The sequence below is a fragment of the Budorcas taxicolor genome, chromosome 8 (genome assembly GCF_023091745.1).
Source record: "Budorcas taxicolor isolate Tak-1 chromosome 8, Takin1.1, whole genome shotgun sequence".
Lineage (NCBI taxonomy): Eukaryota > Metazoa > Chordata > Mammalia > Artiodactyla > Bovidae > Budorcas > Budorcas taxicolor.
The window spans coordinates 13,374,949-13,398,662 of NC_068917.1; the positions used below are offsets into that span (position 1 = coordinate 13,374,949).

At 48.1% G+C, this 23,714-nt stretch overlaps 1 protein-coding gene across 1 annotated transcript in view; it reads left to right on the top strand.

Annotated features, from left to right (window-relative positions):
• The first annotated feature begins 1,443 nt into the window (after positions 1-1,443).
• Positions 1,444-23,714, top strand: part of ZNF395 (zinc finger protein 395) — a 47,259-nt gene continuing 24,988 nt past the window's right edge. Inside the window, exon 1 of the mRNA XM_052644928.1 lies at positions 1,444-1,554. The gene's annotated coding sequence lies outside the window, so the exon portion shown is untranslated. The remainder of the gene's footprint in view (positions 1,555-23,714) is intronic.

Below are 23,714 nucleotides of genomic sequence, written 5' to 3' on the forward strand. Positions count from 1 at the left end.
AACAAATGGTGGACCATGAGGGAATGGAAAGAATATTTAGTGTTTCTTTGGTGTGAGCTAGGCACTGTACCCATGTTTTTTATTTCATCTTACAGATAAAGAAACTGAGGTTCAGATAGAGAAAAGAACCTGCTGAAAAGCATAAAACTAGTTCGACAATAAAATCAGGATCGCAAACCAGGCCCGTCTGATTGCAAAGCCTCTAGTCCTTTCCTGCACACTCCCCACCGTCTCACTGCAAGAAAAACAGTACACTTCAAGTTGAAGGTGAACTGACTGCAAACTCAATAAGTAAGTCCAAAAATATTTTAAAACTTTTTGGGGGAGGGGATTGGTTTCTTCTACCCTTTAAATTTATTTGACTATGAATCTATATGCCCATGCATACAGGCACTAGGGCCCTTCACTACCGTTGTGGCTCTTGGTCTTATCTCTGAAAAACACAGAGCAACACAATGGAACAGCTTCAATTCTCCTCGTTACAAGTTATACAAAAGCCAGAGCCTAACGGTGCCAAAAGCAACTGGTATTGTTTACGTAAGGGCTGAAAGCTAATAGTTAACTTTCTCTCCTGTTAATTCCAGAAACAGTAAATAACGCCTCACTTTACAACTACAAACGAGTGAGCTCGAGTAAAATGTCATAAAATGGAGAAGAAAACATTAAAGCAAAGGAAGATGGAAAGGTTGGCTGCAATCTTCACTCCCTCCGGCCTTTCGTTCTCGCGCGGCGGGCCGGGGCTGCGCGGCCTGGGTCTCCATTGCCCCCGCCCAGCGTCCGTCGGTGGCGCCCGGAGCCCGATGGCGGTCTTTCCCGCCCTGGGGCAAGCTCGGCCTGTCTCGGTGAAGCCGGTCCCAGAGCCCGGCCTGGAAAAACAACAGCGAGAAACTTTGGCTCGGTTGGCGGTTCAAGTGAAAACAGGCAAACACTCAAGTTTGGTTCGGGGCTGCAGCCGCCGGGTCGGATTTGGGGGTGGTGGGGGGGGAGGCGGGGGCGTCACCACTCGGTCAGGTTCAAGGGCGCATGTGCGCGGAGTCGCTCGGGCACTTATTGAGCACCCACGGTCTACTGGCGGCCGGGGTGTGCACGCCGGGCGCGCGGCGTGGGTGTGGGGGCGCGGGGCGCGGGCGCGGGGGCGCGGGGCGCGGGCGCGGGGGCGCGGGGCGCGGGCGCCTGTGGCCGGCGAGAGGCGCGCGGGCGGCGGGCGCGCGCGGCGCCGGGCGCGGGGTGCGCGCGCGGGGAGGGCGGCTAGGGGGTGTGTCTCCAGCCTGGCCCCCGCGCTCGCTGGCTGGCGCGCGCCTCCGCTCCCTTCCCGGGCTGGGAATCCGGGCCGGGTTGTGGCCGCGGCCGCGTACGTGAGCGCAGTGTCCCGGAGAGGGAGGGCAGGCCGGCCAGGTGGGCGCGAACGGAGCCTCGGCGGGCGGGCGGCCGCAGCGGAGCGGGGCGGTGGGCCGCGCCGGGCGGGCGGGGGCCGCGGCAGCTGCAGCCGCGAACCGAGCCGAGCTGTCCGAGGGGGAGCTGCCCGGCCCGTGCCGCCACTCGTGGCGGGGCGAGGTGAGCTGCGCGAGGACCTCGCGGCGCTGCAGCCCGGGGACTGGGGGCGGCCCGGGAACTTCCCACGCTCTGCACGCCCGCGGGGGCCGGGCCGGAGGGCCGGGAGGCGGGCGCCGCCGGGGCAGCGGCCGGTCGGGGCACGGGGGCGCTGCGGCAGTGGCCGCGCCGGAGGGGGGTGGCTGCGCGCCCTCCCTCCCTCCCGTGAGCTGCCTTGTTTATCACGCTCGCCAAGGAATCCCCTCCCCAACTTTGAGCGCCGGTCCGGAGTCGCCTCTCCGCCGGAGGGTGACCTGCCCCCTCCCTGACCCTTTCCGGCTGGGCGGCCGGCCCAGTCGTTCCGGCGCCCCGCGCGTTCCTGCCCGCTCCGCCGAGCGGCCGGGCGGGCGAGTGCCGGGCTCCGGGACGCGCGGCGCGACACACCCTCCACCTCGGGGGCTGGCCCCCACCCTCCCGGTCCACTTCTGCCCTTCTGTCCACCCCCCCTACTTCCTTCTGCGCGCCTTCACCCTGTCTCTCCTCGCCGGCAGCCCCGGGCGCAGGCACTGTGGGCTTGTGGGGGCCTGGACGGGGAGTTTGTCATGTGCAAACAATTTCCAAGGCAGCGTTTTCTTCCCTGCCTGGGAGTTCGGGGCTCGGCGCCTTCACTTTAGGACGGACTCAGAAATCTAAAGACGCCCACCTGCCAGGGGACCAGGGGGCTCCGTTGCCTCTTGGTTTCAGGCGGCCTTGGCCAATGCCCGGTGACTTTGGAGAGCGTCCCGCAGGCGAGCGTTCTCCAGATGTCAGGCAGCCAGGTGCAGGGGTTACCTGCAGGCCACCGACCCCTTCTTTACACCCCGTATGGTGCACTTTGCCTGCAAGTGAGTGATCAACAGGTATCCAAGGCCTTTTTGACATCCTCCTAAGGTTTTGTGTAAACAGAGATTCCGGGTCTCAGGACTCTGGAAACACCAGAAAACAGCAATTAAGTTCAATTCCACAGGTACCTTTGGGGGACTGCACGCCTTCTCAGCACCATGCCAGGCTGTCGGGGAGAGAGCACCCAAGGAAAGGTGGAAGTGATTTGAGAGCTCAAGTTCAAATTAATGTACTCTGACTGCCTGAGTGACTAAATGCTAGGGGGCAGGGGGACTGTCAAAGGCAAGGTCAGAGCTGGGGACTGGACTTGGAGTCCTAAGTTATGAAATCAGTTATGCACATGGAAAATAACTCTGGCAAAGGCCAGAGGTAGGGGAGGAAGAAGTAACAGGTATGAGAGGTCAGAAAGGGGTTGCATATGGGAGGAGAAGAGGTTCAGACAGCTATTCAATGAGGAGGATGTAAGAGAGAGAGGAGATGATTTCCTCCAGAGTTTATCATCTCAGGGGAGAGACAGAAAGACTTGAGCATGGGAAATAAGGCCTCAATATAGGGCACCATTACCTGTCAAGCTACAAAGTGTAGAATAGGTGCCGTTGGAGTTCAGAGAAGGAATAGGGTAGGAATCACAGAACTGTTTTCCCGGAGACCCTTGAGGTGGGCCATAAGGTGCAAATGGACATGACTTCCTGAGAGACAGGAGATGTCCTTGGTCAGACCAGGGGATGTTTCTTGAGCAGTAGGAGTAAAGATGGGGAAGGACGATGATTGAGGTTGTGAACATCCTAGAAGGCCAGGCTGAGGGATTGCAGTTTACTGTGTGTACTGGGGAGACCGTCAAGGTTTCTGAGCCAGAGAGATGTCACGAGAGGGTCTTTGGAAAGATTTTGAAAAGTAATGTTGTTTAGCCTGACTCTTGGCGATCCTGTGGACTGTAGCCCTCCAGGCTCCTCGGTCCATGAGATTTTCCAGGCTAGAATACTAGAATAGGTTGCCATTTCCTCCTCCAGGGGACCTTCCTGACCCAGGGATCAAACCGGTGTTGACCCGAGTCTCCTGCATTGGCAGGCGGATTCTCTGCTGCTGAGCCACCAGGGAAGCCCTTTGAAAAGTTATGTTATGAGACAAATCAGTAGGCTGTTACAGTTGTGGAATGCCCAGGATTTGAACTGGGATAACTGGAAATGCAAAAGTGGATGAGTTTTAGAAGCATTACGGTTAAAATAATCTATTGACAGGGGCAGGGTGAAGGAGGAGATGAATGCAAATTAATTCTTTGTGGAAATTGATTACACGCCAGGGCCTTGGAGCTGCTGTGCTTGGTAACTCAAGAAATCGGAAATGTGTGTTTTGGAGAGAAGTAATTGATACTCTGCAGAGAAGTTTCTTTTGTTTGCTAAGTTGAAACATAGGTGTCCTGCTAGCAACTGCAGCCCTGAGATTGGTGGGAAACCAGGGTGTATAGGGTGGGAAAGGCTGCCGGAGCCGGGGGATGGAAGGCACCCTGATGAGTGTCTTCTTGGTCATAGGGGGTGCAGTAGAGGTTGTTGGTGAGGGGATCTGGGGTGTGAGTTGGAAGGCTTTGTTCTGTCTTGCCATCCAGATGACATCACCTGGTCCTGAACCTGAAGTGAGCAAAGCAGCTCGGAGGAATTGAGGCTCCAAAGAATATGGGACACTTTTTCTTCTAATTGGGAGGGAGGGATTGGAGAATGGCAGGAACTAGAATGGAATTCACTAAGCACATAAATTGCTGGACTTTGAAACATGCTGAGTTTTGCTCTCCACAGAGATCTTGTCTAGTCCTGGTGTCTCACTGCAGGTGAGCATGGGGGAAGCAACAAGACGAGGGGACAGCCAGACGATCTAAAAGAGGAAGGAGGAAATTTTGGGCCCAAATTTGGGATAGTGCCTTTTCCAGGGCCAGGTTCCTCCTAACCGGAGCCCTAGCCAGGTCCCAGGAAGCCAGCCACTTGCCTGTCTGTCTGCAGAGGGTGCTTCTCCTGAGCTCTGAATTCTGCTTTCCTGTTGCAAGGCTGAGCAAGGGTGATTTACTGAACAAATTCCCCAAGCCTCAACTTGCAACATCCCAGGGCTGGTGAATTTGAAGGATATGATTGCACAGAGTTGCAGAATGAGTGGCAATGTCATTGCAGCTACTTAGTCTCCCTCTTCCTCTGGATGCAGGATCAATGAATTAGCAGGGCAGACAGGCTCATATGGGGAGAGGTGGCCATCAGATTTTTTTTTTTTTCTTTTTAGGTAATATATGACTGTCAAAAAAAAAAAAAAAAGGTTGCATGGAGCCCTGGTGGAACTAATCTACTGATTACAGAACAGTGTTTTCTACACTGTTTCAACCATGACCTACATTAAGAAATAAAATTTATACCGTGAACTAGTACACCCAATCATGTATGTAAAAACCTAATTTAAGTTCATGAGTACTACCTCTTTGGCTTGGTGCAATCTCCTCTGATATTTTTATTTAATGAATTTTTATTGGAGTGTAGTTGATTTACAGTGTTGTGTTTCAGGTGTACAGCAGAGTGAATCAGTTATTCATGTACATACATCCACTCTGTTTTAGACCCTTTTCCCATATAGATCATTACAGTGTTGCGTAGAGGTTCCTGTGGTATACGGTAGCTCCTTGTTAGTTCCTGACGGCTCAGTGGCTAAAGAATCCACCTACAACGCAGGAGACAGAGGAAACACGAGTTTGATCCCTGGCTCGGGAAGATTCCCTGGAGGAGGAAATGGCAACCCACTCAAGTATTCTTGCCTGGGAAATCCTGTGGACAGTGGAGCCTGGTGGGCTGCAGTCCATGGGGTCGCAGAGAGTCGGACACGACTCAGCACAGCACAGCACAGTGTGTACATGTCAATCTCAATCCTGATACTTTTATTTTCTTTTCCATTATTTTTCATTTACAAATGTTTATTGTCTTCCACCAAGTCAACTTAATGAGCCCATAATGGATCATAACCCACAGTTAGGAAAACAGTGAAAGAGCATTTTCACATTGAAGAAGTATTGAGTAAACTGCTTCTGTGCAGAGCGCCCCTGATTAGTGCTGAAGGTGGAAGGAAGCATGAGGAAGGGACTGAACGTTTACAGGCTCCATGAGAGATAAGGTCCGCCTGTGATTAAGGAGCAAGGCAAGGTGATGAAATGCCAAGATGAAAAATAAGTAGCCACAGGGTACAAGGGAAGGAGCTATGCTTGTGTGACTTGGAAAAAACTTCTGAAATAGGGAAGGAAGTCTGGGGTGATTCCTTTGTGGTATCTCATGGTGCCTCACAGGTGGGGGGTTTATCACTATGATGCTGCACAGGTGGGGGCCCACGGCCAGGGGTTAGGGGTGTACACAGTGTGCAGAAGAGGTCCTTGTGAGAGAGGAGGGAGCAGTCAGACTGGAAAGGTTGGTTAGGATCAAAGGGTAGTGGAGGGGTTGTAAACAGGAGGCCTGAAGAATGTGTTCAGTTTGCAGACTGGGGTTGTCCCTGGGAGGTTTTCTGCCACACAGAGGTTTTCAAAAATCAGGAGCAGTCCAGAAAAACCTCTGAAGTTGGAACTCTCATAAAAAGTCAGATCAGGCCGGCCTGTGCAACTGAGTGGTGGCTGCCCCCTGGAGATGGGAGACAGCACCACCCTGGGGGGGTGGGTCCACAGATATTCAGGTTCCCCTGCTCTCCGCTGCTTTAATCCAGTTGATACCAGTTCCCTGCTCAGCTCTGCAGGCCTTTGGGTTTGTGACCTGAGTTTCCGAGACTCAGAGGCCAAGGAGGGAATTTGGGATTGCTGTCGGAGGATTCCGGTAGGAGTGTGACACTGAATTTGAGAGCTTTGTGTGCAGATGACTTGTTGGAGGCTTGTCAGTAGTCTTTTCTGAGTTGCTGCCTGCTGGCACTGTGAAATATTTTCTTGATGATTGGAATGGTACTAATCAGAGATGGCCTTGGACTGTATTCTCTGGTGAGGCCGGTTTCTAGTGACCCCCAGGATCTCTTAGTCCTCCCGCTTTCCACTTCTGGCTGGCCTGGTTAGATGGTGACTCCTGGCACGTACTTTCTGGGAACCATGTTGAGGTAATAATTTGGTGAGATGTGAGTCACAACTGCCAAGTGCCGTTTGACATTAGGTCCTCAGGGGCTTTGGTTCTGTGAGTGAATAATAAAGGAATGGCAAGGAGACGGTCTCATTTCTTCTCTTAGATCCTTCCTAGGGTGGTCTCGGAGGTGGGCTTCTGGGATCCAGAGACTGATAATCCAGAATGCGTAATGACCATGTCATAACTGGTTCAAGACCAGGTATGAATGCAAATGACTCCTAGAAAACTAGGGGGTCCATAACCACCCGTGATTGATAGTCCTTCCCCGGGGGAAGCTACAGGTGAAAGGCACTGAACAAGAACCACTCTGCTTTTTACAGATGTGCAGCCTGACTATTTTAAAATACAGTTTTTTTTAAAAGTTATTTATTTATTGGGGCTGTATTGAGTCTTTGTTGCTGGGCTTTCCTCTAGTTTGAGCGAGCGGGGGCTACTCTGTAGCCGTGGTGCTCAGGCTCCTCATTGTGGTGGCTTCTCTGGCTGGGGAGTGAGGGCCGTAGGACGAGTGGGCTTCAGTAGTTGCTGCGTGTGGTCTCAGCAGTCAAGGCTCCCAGGCTCCAGAGCGCAGGCTGAGTAGCTGCGGAGCATGGGCTTAGCTGCTCTGCCCCATGTGGGATCTTCCACACCCCGGGATTGAACCCGTGTTTCCTGCCTTAGCAGGTGGATTCTTTACCACTGAGCCACCAGGGAAGCCCCTAAAATATAGTCTTTGTAAAAAAAAACAAAGTTGGAACTGAAATACTTTTTGCCAAATTGCTTAAAAATATGTGACCATAGGATGCAAGGATAACCAGAAGTCAGCCGAATCATATCAAATTAAAACCCATTTCCTGCTTTTTTAAAAATAAGTGTCCAGTGCCCCTCTTTCACTTTATATCTGCATTTTATTTATTTACTGGCCACGTTAGATCTCAGTTGCAACACAGAGTCTTTCTTTGCATTGTGTGGGCTCCAGAACGCCTGTGGGCTCAGTAGCTGCAGTGGAGGGCTCCTCCAGTTACGGCATGTGGGGTCTTAGTTCCCCAAGCAGGGCTGGAACCCGAATTCCCTGTGTCAGAAGGCGGATTCTTAACCACTGGACCACCCGGGAAGTCCCCCATTTCCTGTTTTATATAACGGTTTGGTTACTACATCAGAGAAGCCATGCATTAGCTATGGTACACTTTGGCTTTAGTAAAGTATTTATCAGTTTCTTTACGTAGGATGGTCCATATTAAATAAGTGGTGGAATGTGGGCTGGGTGGTGGTATTAATTTAATTTGACAGTTGTATGCAAAAACTGTTAGTTAGTGGCACTGAGTCAGCCTGGAAAGGGGTCTAAAAATGAGTGCCATAGGGTTCTATTCTTGGTGTTGAGCTGTTCAACATTTTTTTTCCATCGTTGTGGATGAAGATACAGAAGGCATATTTGTCAGCATCGTTGACAGTGTATAAGTGGGAGGAATTGCTTAGTTAGTAGATAACCCAAGATTCAGAGATATACAGAATGAGGGCTCAAATTTTAAAAAGAAATTCCATAAGTGATAAATGTAAACCCTGATTTAGTTTTTAAAATTTGAATTGTAATGGTTATACATTCTAGTAAGATAATCCCCCTCCTGGAGACCACATCGCAAGTGTACATGATGCTTTGTACACAGAGATTATTTAGAGTTTTTTTTTCTTAAACTGTAATGAAAAATTGGAAACAATGTAAATATCCAGTAGAGTGACTGGGCAGGAAGTAATCCATAAGTGATTCTGATGGATGTGTCTTCATAATGGAATATTATGCTGTTAAAAATCATGGTTAGGAATATTTTAAAATAACATGGACAGATGTTTCTGCGAAAAGTTAGGGAGCATCTACAGTATGATTTCAAATCTTTTTGAGTTTTTGAAAATAGTTTTATTTATTCTGGGTGTGCTGGGTCTTCGTTGCTACTCGAGGGCTTTTCTCTCACTGCAACGAGCGGGGTCTCCTCTGCAGTTGTGGTGTGCGGGCTTCTCATTATGGCAGCTTCTCGTGTTGTGTAGCACGGGCTCTAAGGGTATGCAGGCTTCAGCAGGTGCAGAACGTAAGCTCAATAGTTGTGGCACACGGGTTTAGTTGCTACAAGGCATGTGGGATCCTCCTGGATCAGGGATCGAACCTGTGTTTCATGCATTGGCAGGCAGATTCTTTGCCACTGAGCCACCAGGAAGCCCCTATGATTTCAAATCTCAAAAAAGTGCATAGAAAATTACTGGAAGGAAATATTCCAATAATTCTAATACCAAAATATTAATATTGGTTACTTCTAGATAGATGAGCTGAGTGACTGTTTTTTTAATGTTTTAAGTTAGCTATTTATATTTTTTATAGGGTGTATGTATGTCACAGTGGGAAAAACACTACCATATATTTTTTAAAAAATACTTTATTTTCTCGAGCAGTTTTATATTCACAGCAAAATTGAGAGGAAGATACAGAAATTTCCCACATACTTCCTGCCCCTCACATGCACAGCCTCTCCAGCCATCAACATCCCCTACCAGATGGTACATTTGTCGTAACTGATGAACCTACGCTGACCATTACTAATCACCCCAAATCCATAGTTTATATTAGGATATTCTGATTTTGGACAAATGTATCCACTGTTACAGTATCATATAGAGTATTTTCACTGCCCTAAAATCCTCTGTGCTCTGCCTATTCATCCGTCCCTCTCCCTAACCCCAGGTAGCCCCTGTTATTTTTACTGGCTCCACAGTTTTGCTTTTTCTAGAATGTTATATCATCGGAATTGTACAGTGTGTTGTCTTTTCAGACTGGTTTGTGTCACTCGGTAATACGCATCTAATCTTCCTCCGTGTCCTTTCCTGGCTTGGTAGTATAATTCTTCTCAGCATTTCTTTTTAGCACTGAATAATATCCCATTATCTGGATGTAGCACAGTGTATTTATCCGTTCACCTTGGTTGCTTCCAAGTATGGGCGGTCATTATGAATGAAGCTGCTGTAAACATCTGTGTGCAAGTTTTTATGTGGATGTAATTTTTCAGCTCCTTTGGATAAATACCAAGGAATGTAACTGCTGAATCGTATGGTAAGAGAGTGTTTAGTTTTGGAAGAAACCACCAAACTTTTCCAAAGTGGCTGCACCGCTTTGCATTCCCACCAGCAATAAATGAGAGTTCCTGTTGCTCTATATCCTCACCAGCATTTGGCGTTGTCAGTTATCTGGATTTTCGCCACTCTCATTGGTGGGTAATGGTATCATTTTAATTTGCATTTCCCTAATGACTTGTGATCACATCTTTTCATGTGCTTTTTTGGTTGCCTGTGTGTCTTTGGTGAGGTATCTGTTAAGGTTTCTGGCTCGCTTTTTAAAATTGAGTTGTTTGCTTTCTTACTGTTGAGTTTTAAGGGTTCTTTGTATATTATGGATAATAGTCCTTTATCAGTTATGTCTTTTGCAAATATTTTCTCCCAGTCTGTGGTTTGTCTCTTCACTCTCCTGAACACGTGTATTTTTAAAAAACATTTCATCATTCGGGGACAGGATGGGGTAAAGGCAGATGATTCATTCAGTGACTAATCTTGAGTTATTTACCTGCTATGTGTCAAGCACTGACTGGAGACACAAACGAAGGCTCAGTCTCTGACCTGAATTTGATGATCTGATTGAAAGCAGGAGACCAACAGTCAAACAGACAAGCACAGCATAGCCCCAGTGGTCCTCCAGGTGCCAAGGATGGGACAGATCACGTGGGAAAAAGTTGGAGATTGTTCTGTTGTTCACAAGTTTAATGGGAGCCCTGAGTGACATAAGGTTTTTTTTAGAAGTTAGTGTTAGTTGCTCAGTCACATCTGACTCTTTGAGACCCCATGGACTGTAGCCCGTCAGGCTCCTCTGTCCATGGGATTCTCCAGGCAAGAATACTGGAGTGGGTAGCCATTCTCTTCTCCAGGGGATCTTCCAAACCCAGGAGTCGAACCCTGGTCTGCTGCCTTGGCAGGCAGATTCTTTACCATCTGAGCTACTGGGCGAGCCCTATTTTAGAATTCAAATCCCGTTCATAACCGGATCAGAAATTCATCAGTCCAATCCCAGGACCTGGTTTTAGTGACCTCTGCTGGTCTTGTGACATTTGGACCACTGTGGGGCTATGATTTTAAAGAAGCACAAACAAAGAAGGCTTCACCCACAGGAAGGAGCCTGGGATGCTGTGGGATTAGGGTTGACAGGCGCATACTCAGGGGCATGGGCACCCAGTAGTACTTTCCGATCTTTTCATGGTAATTGACTTTTTCATCTCTGCTCCTGGTGTTAGAATATGACCAGTGGACGGAACAATTACTTTCTCCTCTCCGGCTTCAGATTCTTCCTCTGTAGAATGATTGCTTTACATGATTCCTTACCTGTTGAATGATTACACTGAAGGTGATGAGCTTTAAGGTTCCTTTAAACCATAAAGACTGGGAGACCAGATTTCAGTTCTGTCAGAAAAGGAATTTTTTAAAAATTTGGTTTTTTTTATTTAGCTGTGCCAGACCTCAGTTGTGGCACACAGGATCTTTGGCCTTTGTTGCCATGAGGGATCTTTAGTTCCGACATTTGAACTCTTAGGGATGTGGGATCTAGTTTCCTGACCAGGGATGAAACCCCTGAACTGGGAGTGTGGAGTCTTAGCCACTGGGCCACCAGAGGAGTCCCGGGAAAGGAATTTTCCAGCTGGCAGGTCTGACCAACAGTGGAAATGTCTTCCCATGGAGTAGTGAGCTCCCCATCATTGGAGGTATTCAATGTGGGCTGAATGCTGTGGATTAAGGGTGCCGTAGAAGAGAACAAGAATTAGGCTGGCTTCCAAAGTCCTTTCCAATTCTTAGGTTATTGTGTGACTTGTCAAAGCTGAAAGATAATGTGAAATATGGGATATACCTCTAATTGTACAGTACTAGGGTCAACATCATCATTGTAGGCTTTTTAGAAAATGTTAATAAGTGGGTCCCAACATTTTCAAGAAATCTGCTGGGGTCATTTTAGAAAGGAGGAAGAGAACTATTCAATGGTGGCTCAGGAGTCAGTTTGTGGCCAGGACTGCTGAAAATTAAATTTTGTCTTTAGGAAAAGCAAGAAGACAGAGGTGGAGTGGAGATGGCAAATAATAATAAAGCAGGTTGACATATGGAAGACTAACGTGTTTATTGGGCAGTTGTGTTCAGTATAATGAATGAATCAAGCTGGGGGCCTTTAATTGACTCCTGAGGTCCTCTGCTTGGCTGTGGAGGACCTAAAAGTGTCCTTGGCTACCTCCTTCCTCATGTTTTCCAGGCAGATTTATATTACCAGGTTATTGTTGTTATTGAGCTCAGTCACTCAGTCGTATCCGACTCTGTGACCCCATGGACTGTAGCCTTCCAGGCTCTTCTGTCCATGGGAATTCGCCAAGGAAGAATACTGGAGTGGGTTGCCATTTCCTTCTAGGGATCTTCTGGACCCAGAGATCAAACCTCGAACCCAAGTCACCTGCATCGCAGGCTGATTCTTTACCATCTGAGTCACCTGGGAGGCCCTCAGCACATTAAATGCCATCCTGACATCAGGGACGAGTCTGAACCTTGTGGCTGCTCTGTGGATTTAGTGATAGTGACGACAAGGAAGATAAACTTTTGGGTGGGATTTTCCAGAGATGCATATGTTAATGTTATTTTATATTGGACAGTAAATTTGTGATTTGAATAAAAATGTTTTTGTTTTCACATTTTTATTTGTTGCTTCCATGTGGAAGTTTAATTTTGCCTAAATTTTACTTAAATATGTGGTTTATTTAGAATCCACTCTGGTTAAACATTTTAGATTTTCTTGCTGATATTTTTGGATTCCTTCTTTTTTTTTTTGTTTTTTTGTTTTTTTTTTTTTTGGATTCCTTCTTTTGTTGGGAGCACTATCAGGGCTAACTCACATAGCAAATGTTTCTCAGAAATTCCGCAAGGAGAATAGAGGTTTATCTCATCTTTTGGAGAAGAACGCAAGATTTATGTCACCAGGCCATTCATGCCGGCCTTTTGGCATTTGAAAGAATCAGTATTAGGCAAGAGAGTGGTTTTTTGGTGTTTTTAAATTTAATTTTATTTTTTGGCTGGACTGGGTCTCCGTGGCTGTGCAGGCTTTTCCCTTGTCGAGACGAGCAGGCACGCTCTCTGGTCGAGGTCCGCGGGCTTCTCACCGCAGTGGCTTCTTTTGTTGCTGAGCACGGGCTCTGTGGTTCAGGGGCTTCAGCAGCTGCGGCTCCCGGGCTCTAGAGCACAGGCTCTGTAGTTGTGGGGCACGGGCTTAGTTGCTCCCAGGCGTGTGGAATCCCCCTGGACCGGGGATTGAACCTGTGTCCCCTGCATTGGCAGGCAAACGCTTTACCTTTGAGCTGCCAGGGAAGCCCGGAAGTGCTTTCTTCATGTGAAGCAGTTTCGGGGTGCTTACCTAGGGGGCGTCAGTTTTAGATGTATGTAAAAAGCACAGACAGAACTCTGTAATTGAGAACTAAAGTGGGAAATCTTTGTGCATTTGATGATGAAGGGCTCAGGCCGCCTTTATCCCAGCATCATTTGGGTCTCACACAGTATATGGCACATCGACTGTGCTTGTTGAGTTGCTTGGAATCAGTTCCCTGGGCCACATAACAGTGAGTATGGGAAAAACTTAGGCTATCAGATTTTTTTTTTTTTTTTAAGGCAAAAACACGATAAGAAATAACAGCTCTCAGCCGTTTTTGTCCTTTGAGTATTAGGAAGCCATAAAACTCTTTTAGTAAAAACAACCACACTGGGTGGCTGTTTTTCAAAGTGCAAGGGGGCGGGGGAGTTGTTGGTGGTGGTGGAATGAAAACCTCCCTGTCCTCTATTTTTCTTCTTCAGCCGCACACGAATTGCTCCTGGTGTGCCATTCTTAAATTCCTGTGTCCTCTATCCATTTTAATCTTGTTATCTATTTTTATGGTGACTGTCGCCATGGTACTTGTGCACTTTACATAGCACAACAGAGATTTCAGATATCTCATAGGACAGCTCAAAGTTCTGCTGCAGCCAGGGAGAAAGGCTGCTGGGGTAGTTTTCTTTTTAAATTGAGGTGTAATTTGCATACAGTGGAATGCTCAGATCTGAACTGTGCCGTTTGATCAGTTTTGACAAATGCATCCGAGACAGAACCTTTCTATCACCTCCGAAGCGTTCCCTGTGACCTTTTTGAGTGAATCCTCACCGCAACCAGAAGGACCACAACTCTGATTTCTAAGACCCTAGCTAGGCTAGTTTTGGTGACCCTAGGACTTCAATAATAGACTTTTGTGTTTCTATGGGCTTTTCACGTGGCGTTTTGAAGAGGTGGAGAGTATGTGTGTGTGTTTAAAAGATCAGTGTTTTGTGTGATTAGGTGGCCCTCAGGAGTAAATGAGATTTTAGAGCTTGTCTGATGTGGTGGTCAGTTTCTTCCTTCTCATGAACCCATGGGATCGGAATTGATGTTAAAAATCCTGATCCCAGATGGAAGGGTCTGAAGCACAGCTGGTTGGCTAGGGGCCCTGGTGTGGATTATGTGTGGTTGGGTGAGAGCTGCCATTATGAGTGAGTCTGTGTGTGTGTGTGTGTGTGTGTGTGTGTGTGTGTGTGTGTGTGATGTTGGACAGCTGGAATGCTCAACTTGCACAACTGAAATCTTTCCTAGGACATCCCTTTATATTACCCAGAAGCCCTCTGACATGCCTTTCTCTTTTTTTCTTGCCTCTTCCTTGAACTGGCATATAAACTGAACCATCCAGAGTCACAGAGCTGGGATTCTAATACTTAAAGTAAGATCTGTGTTGCAAAGCCCACTGCTTTGCACCACTCTGCTTTCAGCATCCTAGGGAATTGTATGGCAGATTCAGTTAGAAATTGCCCCCAAACATCGGACTGAAATGTACGGAACAAGGTCGGTTTCTTTTTAGAAAAAAAAAAAATCACATGGTGAAATGCAATTTTCATTACAGAAGTAGTGCATGAACACATTCTCTGTAGGAAAAAAAAAAAAAACGCAAACCTTTCAGAGCAAACCCAAATCTTCCTTAACAACCACTTGTAATCCCAGTCCTTCCCTGGAGGTTAACCACTGTTACAAGTTTGTTGGTGTTCTCAGATGCTTAACATACTTGCATTTATACCTGTAGAACTAAAAAATAAGTGCGTGGCAAGTAGTATTGTGCTCTCCCCACCCCCCTTCCATCTTGGTGATGGCTTTCTGCCACTGCGGATAGGTCTTACTGATTTTACCTCCTGCATAACCTTGCTTAGAACCAGAAGGCTAAACCATTGTTTGTGGGCTTCCCAGGTGGCACTAGTGGTAAAGAACCTGCCTGCCAATGGAGGAGACATAAGAGATGTGGGTTTGATCCCTGGGTGGAGAAGATCCCCTGGAGAAGGGAATGGCAACCCACTCCAGTATTCTGGCCTGGAGAATCCCATGGACAGAGGAGCCTGATGGGCTACAGTCTGTGGGGTTGCAAAGAGTTGGACATGACTGAAGCAGCTTAGCACACACACAAACAGTTGTTTAATTTAGCCTAATTGATGGCCATTGAAGTTATTTCCAAATGCCCTACTGATACAAATGCTGTTACAGTAAACATGGCCAGACATGCCTGCTTGTCACACATGTGACCAAGGATAGATAGTTAGAAAGGGGATTTGCTGGGTAACAGGGTACTTTAATTTTAATTTTTTTGTATTTATTTATTTGGCTGTGCTGAGTTTCAGTTGTGGCATGTGGAATCTTTAGTTGAAGCACGTGGCATCTAGTTCCCTGACCAGTGATGGAACCCGCGCCCCCTGCATTGGGAATGTGGAGTCTCAGCCACTGGACCACCAGGGAAGTCCTGATACTTTAATTTAAAAAAATAATAAAGACCCATTACAGGGTCAGTTCTGAGCTTAGGCTTGATGTAGGCCAGAAGTTCTTCAGGTGGGCTCAGACACAAAGCAGTTGTTTTCTGAGAATGGGGCAGGCCCCAGGGTGTGCGAGTATGCAGTTTGGCTGGGAGGCTGGGTGTTGGAGAGAGTCCATTGAACCCCATAGTCAGTTGGGTCTAGTTCCCCGAGGACTTTGACCTGTGTGTTGGAGAAGAGTCACTGGATGGATGAGCAGCCGTGGTGGCCCCTAGATGGTAAATTCTAACTAGTTCACTCCCTAGCTGGAGACCTTCAACCCATCTGTGATAGTTCTCTGTCCATCTTTAGAATACAAAGTGTGGCTTCAACATGCAAGCCAAGGGTCAGGCCTGTGGAAACATTTTTGTGTTCTTAAGAAAAACAAAACCAAACCTAGAACACTGTCTGTATTACTCTTGTCAGCAGTTCCAGTGTGCCTGGAGAAGGATGGAGTGTGTCTCTCTGTGTTTACCCTTCTTCCCATCATCTCTAGATCTCTGAGAACTCATGGAAGACAGGAAAAGTCATCGTCAGGCCAAACCCATGCTTTTAGGAGGGTGTATGGCAAGGAAGGGCTTGGCTCTGTCCCTTTTGAACGGAGCATGCTGGTGCCGCTGGTCACCCAGCTGGTGAGGGCAAGGTCCTATTGCAGCCTTAATCATCCTAGATGCATTCACCTTCACATTTCTTATGCAGAGGTTAGAGAACAGTTCTGGTTCTGAATCCAGGGACCCCCCCACTGATTGCACTCACACAGTTGTCCAAACCCAGTGAGGCAATTTATATCGCCTTCTTTGAGGGTGTTGACCCGCTTCAGTCAATGTTGGGACCCTATTTTATCTCTCTCACTTGCTAGACCCTCCCAGGGCTCACTGGCCTTAATCTTTCCTTTGAGTGTGCCCTCCCCATGACAGCCCATTGAGCTGACTGTCCTGGGGTTTCACAAGTTCTTTCTCCATGGGCAGCCACCTGTGTCCCCAGGATGGATGATTCTCTTAAGTTTATAGGTGGTGGTGGGTAGCGTGTTTCGTTTTGGTTTAGTCCTTTTGCATTGGTGCTGGACAAAACGATTTGTTTTTTTTTGACTTTGTGATCCTGGTAGGATGACAGTCCAGTCTACACAGAGGTCCCTATGTCAGAGCTCTTCCATGATTTCTGTTTCCCCTGCCCCCTTAAATGTATTACACTGCCCTTGTCAGTGCTCAGCTTTACTGACAGCTTGTCCCCTCCTTGAGCGAAGTTTTCCCTGTAGTCTTGTCTCATCACCACCCAGAGCTTGGTGCCTTTTTTAAGGCTAACGTTTATTGAACTTTGGAGAAGGAAATGGCAACCCACTCCAGTACTCTTGCCTGGAAAATTCCATGGACAGAGGAGCCCAGTAGGCTACAGTCCATGGATTCGCAAAGAGTCGGACACGACTGAGCGACTTCACTTCACTTCACTTATTGAACTTAGCCCTGGAAGATTCTTTTCCCATTCCTTCCTGGGCTTTTCTCTCAGACCTGGGGGATCAGAATATCTAGGAAGGGAATCTTGGTGACTCTCTCTCTCTCTCTTTTTTTTCTAAATTATTTTTTAAAAATTTATTTGGTTGTCCTGGGTCTTAATTGTGTCATGCGGGATCTTTATTCCCTGACCAGGGATCAAACCTGGCCCCCCTGCATTGGCAGGTGGATTCGTATCCACTGTGCCACCAGGGAACACTTTCTTTTTAAAAAAGTTGTATTGGAGTATAGTTAATTTACAGTGTTGTGTTATTTCTGTTGTCCAGCAGAGTGACTCAGTGATACCTGGTTCTGTCACTTCCTAGCTCTGTGGCCTTGGGAATGTTGCTCAATCTTCCCACGTCTCAGCTTCCTCATCTGTCAAGTGGAGGAGGTGATCCTGCTTATCTTGTGGGGCTATTGTGAGGGATGAAGTGAAATACAGTCTGTGAAATACATAGCCAGTGGCCAGCCCTTCTGTCTTTGAGTAATGATAGCTCTCGGAACATTCCTGAACAACTATAGTCTTCGAAAGGCTGCAGGATGGACAGAATGCTGGGTTTCTCTTGCCCTTGATTCTGAACAGTTCTAATGAAGCAGATAGATGTGATCTGGGGGCTTGTGAACACCCCTAATGAAGCAGATAGACCTGATCTGGGGGCTTGTGAACACCCCGGGGCCTTTCCTCTCAAAAGAGTCTAGTTGTCTGCGTGACCCTAAGTTCAGTCTCCCTGCCTGACCTGGGGAGGGATTCCATGTGGTCCCAGGGGCCAGCAGTGGGTTACTGGTGCTGGGCAGCCACTGTGGCGACCCACCACATGCCAGGGTCGTTCTTCTCTTTTCTCAGAGTGTATGTGTGCGGCCCGCTGGTCCTTCCGTTTGGTCCACACTAACTTTGTTACTGTCACCAGCGAATGTGCTCTCATCCTCTGTCCATTTCAGAAAGAACATCCAAGAGTGGATTGCCTGGATATCCTGAGCTCAGACAGACATGCCCACTCGTTTCGCCTGTTTCTCCATCTCTCTGCAGCCTTCGAAATCATCCTCAGGCCCACGGTTATTGGGACATGCGTGTGCGTGTGCTCAATTATGTCCGACTCTTTGTGGCCCCAAGGACGGTAGCCCAACAGACAGGCTCTGTCCACGCGATTTCCCAGACAAGAATACCGGAATGGGTTACCATTTCCTTCTCTAGGGGATCTTCCCGACCCTGGGATCAAACCTGCATCTCCCACATTGGCGGGTGGATTCTTTACCACTGAGCTACATGGGAAGCTGAGAATTCCATAAATGGCCACTCTAGAGAAAGCCACTTCCTTGGTGGGCTGGGCCTGGGGCAAGCCCCCTCCCTCACTGTGCCCATTTTCACAATTTATTTATTTAAACCATCTTCTATACGGTATTCACTGAGGTTGACTTTCTGTTTTCAGGAGGAAACGTGTTTGTCTCCCTCACCCTCCAGTCACTCAGCAGATTTATTTTTTGTTGTTCGACCCATAACATTTTATTTCAACTTAACTGTGTCAAGCACTGAAAATATTAACATGCATAGTCATCTATGTTTATAAGCTTCACCCTAAAAACCATCTTTTTTAAAACTGGGCTTTGGTTTCAGATTGCTGATTATTTTTTTTTTTTGCCTTTTCCTGAAAGAAGCAGATTCTGATCCATTCATCTAATTGCACAGATCGATGACTGTCACTCTTGAGCATATGAAGTGCTTTAATAAATGAGCTCGGTGTGGGATGCAAGTGGAGCTCAGTGAGGCCTAAAGTTCTCTGATTATTCAGCAGATTATTTTAGATCACAGGTGCTGGGGTCCTGTGGTGCCCCTTCCCCTGGGTTTTCAGTGAGCTGGCGCTGCCCTGTGTGCTGGGTATGTCTGCACGGGTAAACGCATGTCCAGATCCAGGCAGCTGGGATCTGGGACTGAGGTGTCAGATTTGGGAAGGTTGCTCGCAGAGGCTGGTCACGCTGGTCACGCTCCGCCTCGCAGAGGCTTGGCAGCGGTCCTTGAACCGTCCTGGGCAGGCCACCAAGACGGAGATTTTGGCCAGGGGCGGGGGAGGAGGGCAGACTTGGAACTGTGTGCTGAGAGCCAGGTGAGGGGCCAGTCACATGGGCCCTGCCTTGGGCTCAGGGCAGAGCTGGCCAGCTGGGTGTTGAGCTCGAAGCTGGGAGCCCTGGGGTTGGTTCCCCATGGCCAGGTGGCCTCTAAGTGGAATATGTTGAATTTCTCAGTTCCCCTCCTTGCCAAAATCAGTTCCATTGTGATTCCAGTTAATCAGTAACTCACTCATGGTCAACTTTTTAAAAAAGTATTTTATAATAAATAATATTATATAATATTTTAATATATAATTATATATTATATGTTATTTATAAATAACATAATATAAATATATAAATAAAATATTTATAGATAATAAAATATATAATATTATATTATTATATATTAACACTGGCTGTGTCTTGCAGCATGTGAGATCTTAGTTCCATGACCAGGGATCGAACCCATGCCCCCTGCCCTGGAAGCGAGGAGTCTTAACCACTGGACCACAGGGGAAGTCCCCGTGGCCAGCTTCTCGATTCCCTTTAGAGTTAGTAGCTGCATCACTGATTCTGGTTGAACACCCTTTCACAACCTCAGTTCCCAGGTGCCGGCCGGACTGTGGCCACTAAGCTGTCCGAGTGGCCGGCCATGTCTGTTAGCTGTCTAGTGCCAGGCTGGGATCAGGCAGCAGAGGAGGGGACACGTTGTGGAGACCCTTCCGGACACTGGGAAGTGGCCTCAGTTTTCACGGTGAGGCAGGAAACTGAGGCTCTGAGGTGGTGGCTTGTTGCCTGACGTCGCACCGGTCAGGGTCATGGGCTTGCCTGGGGCGCGTTTCCTAAGCGGTGCCCTTGGCAGTGTGCCCAGACTCAGCCTCTCTGGTTCCATTTTGAGGAGCCGGCTTCAGTTACTCAGGTGTATCCAGCCTTTTTTTCCCCTCGGCCACAGAGCTCCTGGGGGATGGGAGGCATTTGTGCGGCTCTTGGGGAGAATGCTCCAGCCCCAGGAGCGAAGGGTTGTCCCCCAGGAGAAGGTGCCAGAGTGACAGTGTGGGGAAGCTGCCCCCATCCTGAGACAGGAAACTTGTCCTGGGAAGCGGGGAGTCAGAGTGGAGGCAACATTTAAATGAAAAATTGATCCGTGGAAGGACCTGATCCAGTAGTTAAGACTCGGAGCTCCCGATACAGGGGGCCAGGGTGCATCCCAGTCAGGGAACTAGGTCCCACATGGCACAGCCCTCCCCTCCCTCCAAAAAAGTTGATCCATGGAAGCGGGGTACAGTCCTTCTGACCAGACACGTCTAGTTCTGTTCATTATCCAGCTCTTATTTCAAGTTTTTAAGTTTTATCAGCCACTAGAATGTTCTGTCATTCGAACAGCACGTGCTCCTTGTCTCATTACCTGTAATTTCCAAGACTACACTTTATTTTGTCCTGGCTTATGTTTGGCCCTGGTGGCTCCCAGGTGGGACTCGGATTCCGGAGGGGTATTTGGGCCCTTCCCTCCCCTGTTGCTCTTTTCTGCTTGGCCCATTCTTATTTGCATGTGCATGGTTTCTCCCCCTCTCCTGGCCCGGCCCCCGGACCAGGTGGCTCCTTTCTTGGGTACCTGCAAGAAAGGGCTTTGGAGTTCCCTGGGGCCTTCGTGTTGCCTTGTCTGATCCTCACAGTGCTGTGAGGAAGGAAGTGTGAGCTTCATTGGGAAGAAGGGATCTATCAGAGGCACTTGTGTGTGTGCATGCTCAGTCGCTCAGCTGTGTCTGAGTCTTTGCGACCCCATGGACTGTAGCCCGCCAGGCTCCTCTGTCCATGGGATTCTCCAGGCAAGAATACTGGAGTGGGTTGCCATACCCTTCTCCAGGGGATCTTCTCCACCCTGGGAGAGGGCTGCCACCTTCTTACTACCTGTTGATTCTGGCCAGGAAAGTCACCAGGTGACTCACCTTCCCTACAACCCCCCTGGCACCACCCCCCACCCGAGGTCTGTTTATTTAGGATTGCCAGGGTAGGTGATTATTCATTCAAATGACTGCTGAGTTCCACACGGTTTTTCTGTTCAGTGAAGAAATAGAGCCTGCATCTCTCTGCCTTCAGAGGAGCAGGAATACAAGAGGCCTCTGTGTCTCGAGATCAGCATTTCAGGCATCACAATCACACAGCTTCCCTTTCTAGGGTGTGCACCATTCAGGGACTTACCTAAGGGGTCCCATGTTGTTAGGCATTTTATTTTTAAATTTTTATTTATTTAAAAAAATATTTATTTATTCAGCTGTGCTGGGTCTTAGTTGTGGCAGGTAGCATCTAGTTCTCTGATGACCAGTGATCGAACCAGGGCCCCCTGCATTTGGGAGCTTGGAGTCTGAGCCACTGGACTGCCAGGAAAGTCCCTGTTAGGCATTTTAAATTCTCTCCTCTGTGCTTTAGATTTGGGAAGGTGGTTCTTACGATGCCAGTTTTCCCTTTTCATAACTGTAAGTGCCTCTGATAGACTTCCCTGGTGACTCAGTGGTAAAGAACTTACCTGCCAGTGCAGGAGATGCAGGAGACACTGGTTCAATCCCTGGATCAAGAAGATCCCCTGGAGAAGGGCATGGCGACCCACTCCAGTATTCTTGCCTGGAGAATCCCATGGACAGAGGAGCCTGACAGTCTATAGTCCATGGGGTCGCAAAGAGTCGGACACAGCTGAGTGACTGGGCATGCATACACACAAGTGCCTCTGATAGATCCCTTCTTCCCAATGAAGCTCACACTTCCTTCCTCACAGCACTGTGAGGATCAGACAAGGCAGCACGAAGGCCCCAGGGAACTCCAAAGCCCTTCCATCTGAGCCCCTGTCCTGCTCCAGGGTCCAGGGATGAGAGAACGAGTCCAGGGATGAACTAGGAAAGGCTGCAGACAGCCCAGCTGACTAGGCCAGCAAAGCACTGGCCTTCTGAAGGAGCCTCAGTTTTCTCAGCTATAAAATTGGGATTAAATTGTCCCTCCGTGTTTCCTTGAGTTGCTGTGAGGTCAGGAAAAAAAGGAAGCCCCCAGATGTGTGTATCAAAGTACGTGGAATCCCGAGTGCTATGCAGGCATTCATGGGTGGTTTGGGTTAATGTGCAGGTGGGAAGCTTTCTCTGCAAACTGCTGGAGGGAACTGTCAGTGCCGCCCGCTGGCTCTGGTTAGAATGCCGAGTCAGCAGTCAGGCATCTCCCTGCCTCCTACGGGAACTCTCACATAGTTTTGGTACAGCCGAATCAGGTTTAACCACAGTGCAGGCACCCACATGTACGCACGTGCATGCGTGCCCCGTGCAGATAGGAAAACGGTGCTGGCCCAGCCCTCCACCTCGCCTGGCATGTTTGTAGGCGTGCTTTTACTTATCCCTGCTTCCTTAAACAGCATGCTCTACCTGTTTCCAAGAGCACACTGCGTAAGTCCCCTACACACAAACCTTCAAGATGCGAACTTTCAAAGATGCGAATGTGTATCCTCACGTTTCACCTCATAAATTAGTTCACGTGTCTGGCATGCATTGTCACGTGCGTGTGTCCTCTACAAGTGGTTGTACTTTTGTGTGCTTTACAGAATACAGTGTCTTTATTTGAACCCCAGGATGTCCCAAAGCAGGGCTTCCCAGGTGATGCTACTGGTAAAGAACCAGCCTGCCAATGCAAGAGACAAAAGAGGCTTGGGTTTGATCCCTGTCTCAGGAAGATGCCCTGGAGGAGGGCGTGGCAACCCACTCCAGTGTTCTTGCCTGGAAAATCCCGTGCACAGAGGAATCTTGCAGGCTACAGTCCATGGCGTTGCACAGAGTCTGACATGACTGAAGCGATTTAGCGTGCACACATGCAAAAGCAAGTGTAAAAGCAGCGGTGAGGTACATGGTACTAAGTGCCAGCCATTACATTATACTGGTGACTTTTCAAGGTACTGTAAGATTAAAACCAATTTTCTTTTTTTATGTGTGCTTATTTTTTATGTACTATTTGTGTGAAAAATATCATAACCCTATCACAGTACAGTACTATATAACTGGTTGTGTTAGCTGGATACCTAGGCTAACTGTTAGACTGACGAACACAGTGGACTTACTAACACTCTTTCGGAACTTGTTTGTATATAGGGGACTTACTGTACTTTCTTAGAACCAAGTCTAAGTGCTAAAATGCTACCCTTATTTTTGACATCTGCCTATCATTTTAGGGTGAGTAGTAGGTCTTATTTCTTACAACACATTAATTTTTTAACTGTATTTTATTTTAAAAATTTTTACTTATTTATTTTTGGCTGCACTGTGTCTTTGTTGCTGCGGAAGGGCTTCTCGTCGAGGTGGCTTCTCATCGTGGCGCACAGGCTGTCGACCACGTGGGCTTTAGCAGTTGTGACGCACGGGCTTAGTTGCTCCATGGTGTGTGGGATCTTCCCAGACCAGGGATCGAAGCCACATCTCCTGCGTTGGCAGGTGGATTCTTACCCAAGGGACCACCAGGGAAGTGCACAACATATTATTTTTTAATCTGGGGCTTTCCTTACCTATGGGAATAGCAACATCTGTTCAGAATCATGCATTTAATGGTATAAGCAGGGGCTTGCTCTCTTGGGGAGATGGAGTCTCTTGGAGTTTCAGGTCCCTGAGCCCTGTGTTTCATACAGAGTAGTGCCTGCATGACAGCTGTGAATAAAGGACACTGCTGGTTTTGTAAGTAGATGAGGAGGTAGGTGTGAAGGAAGAGGAAG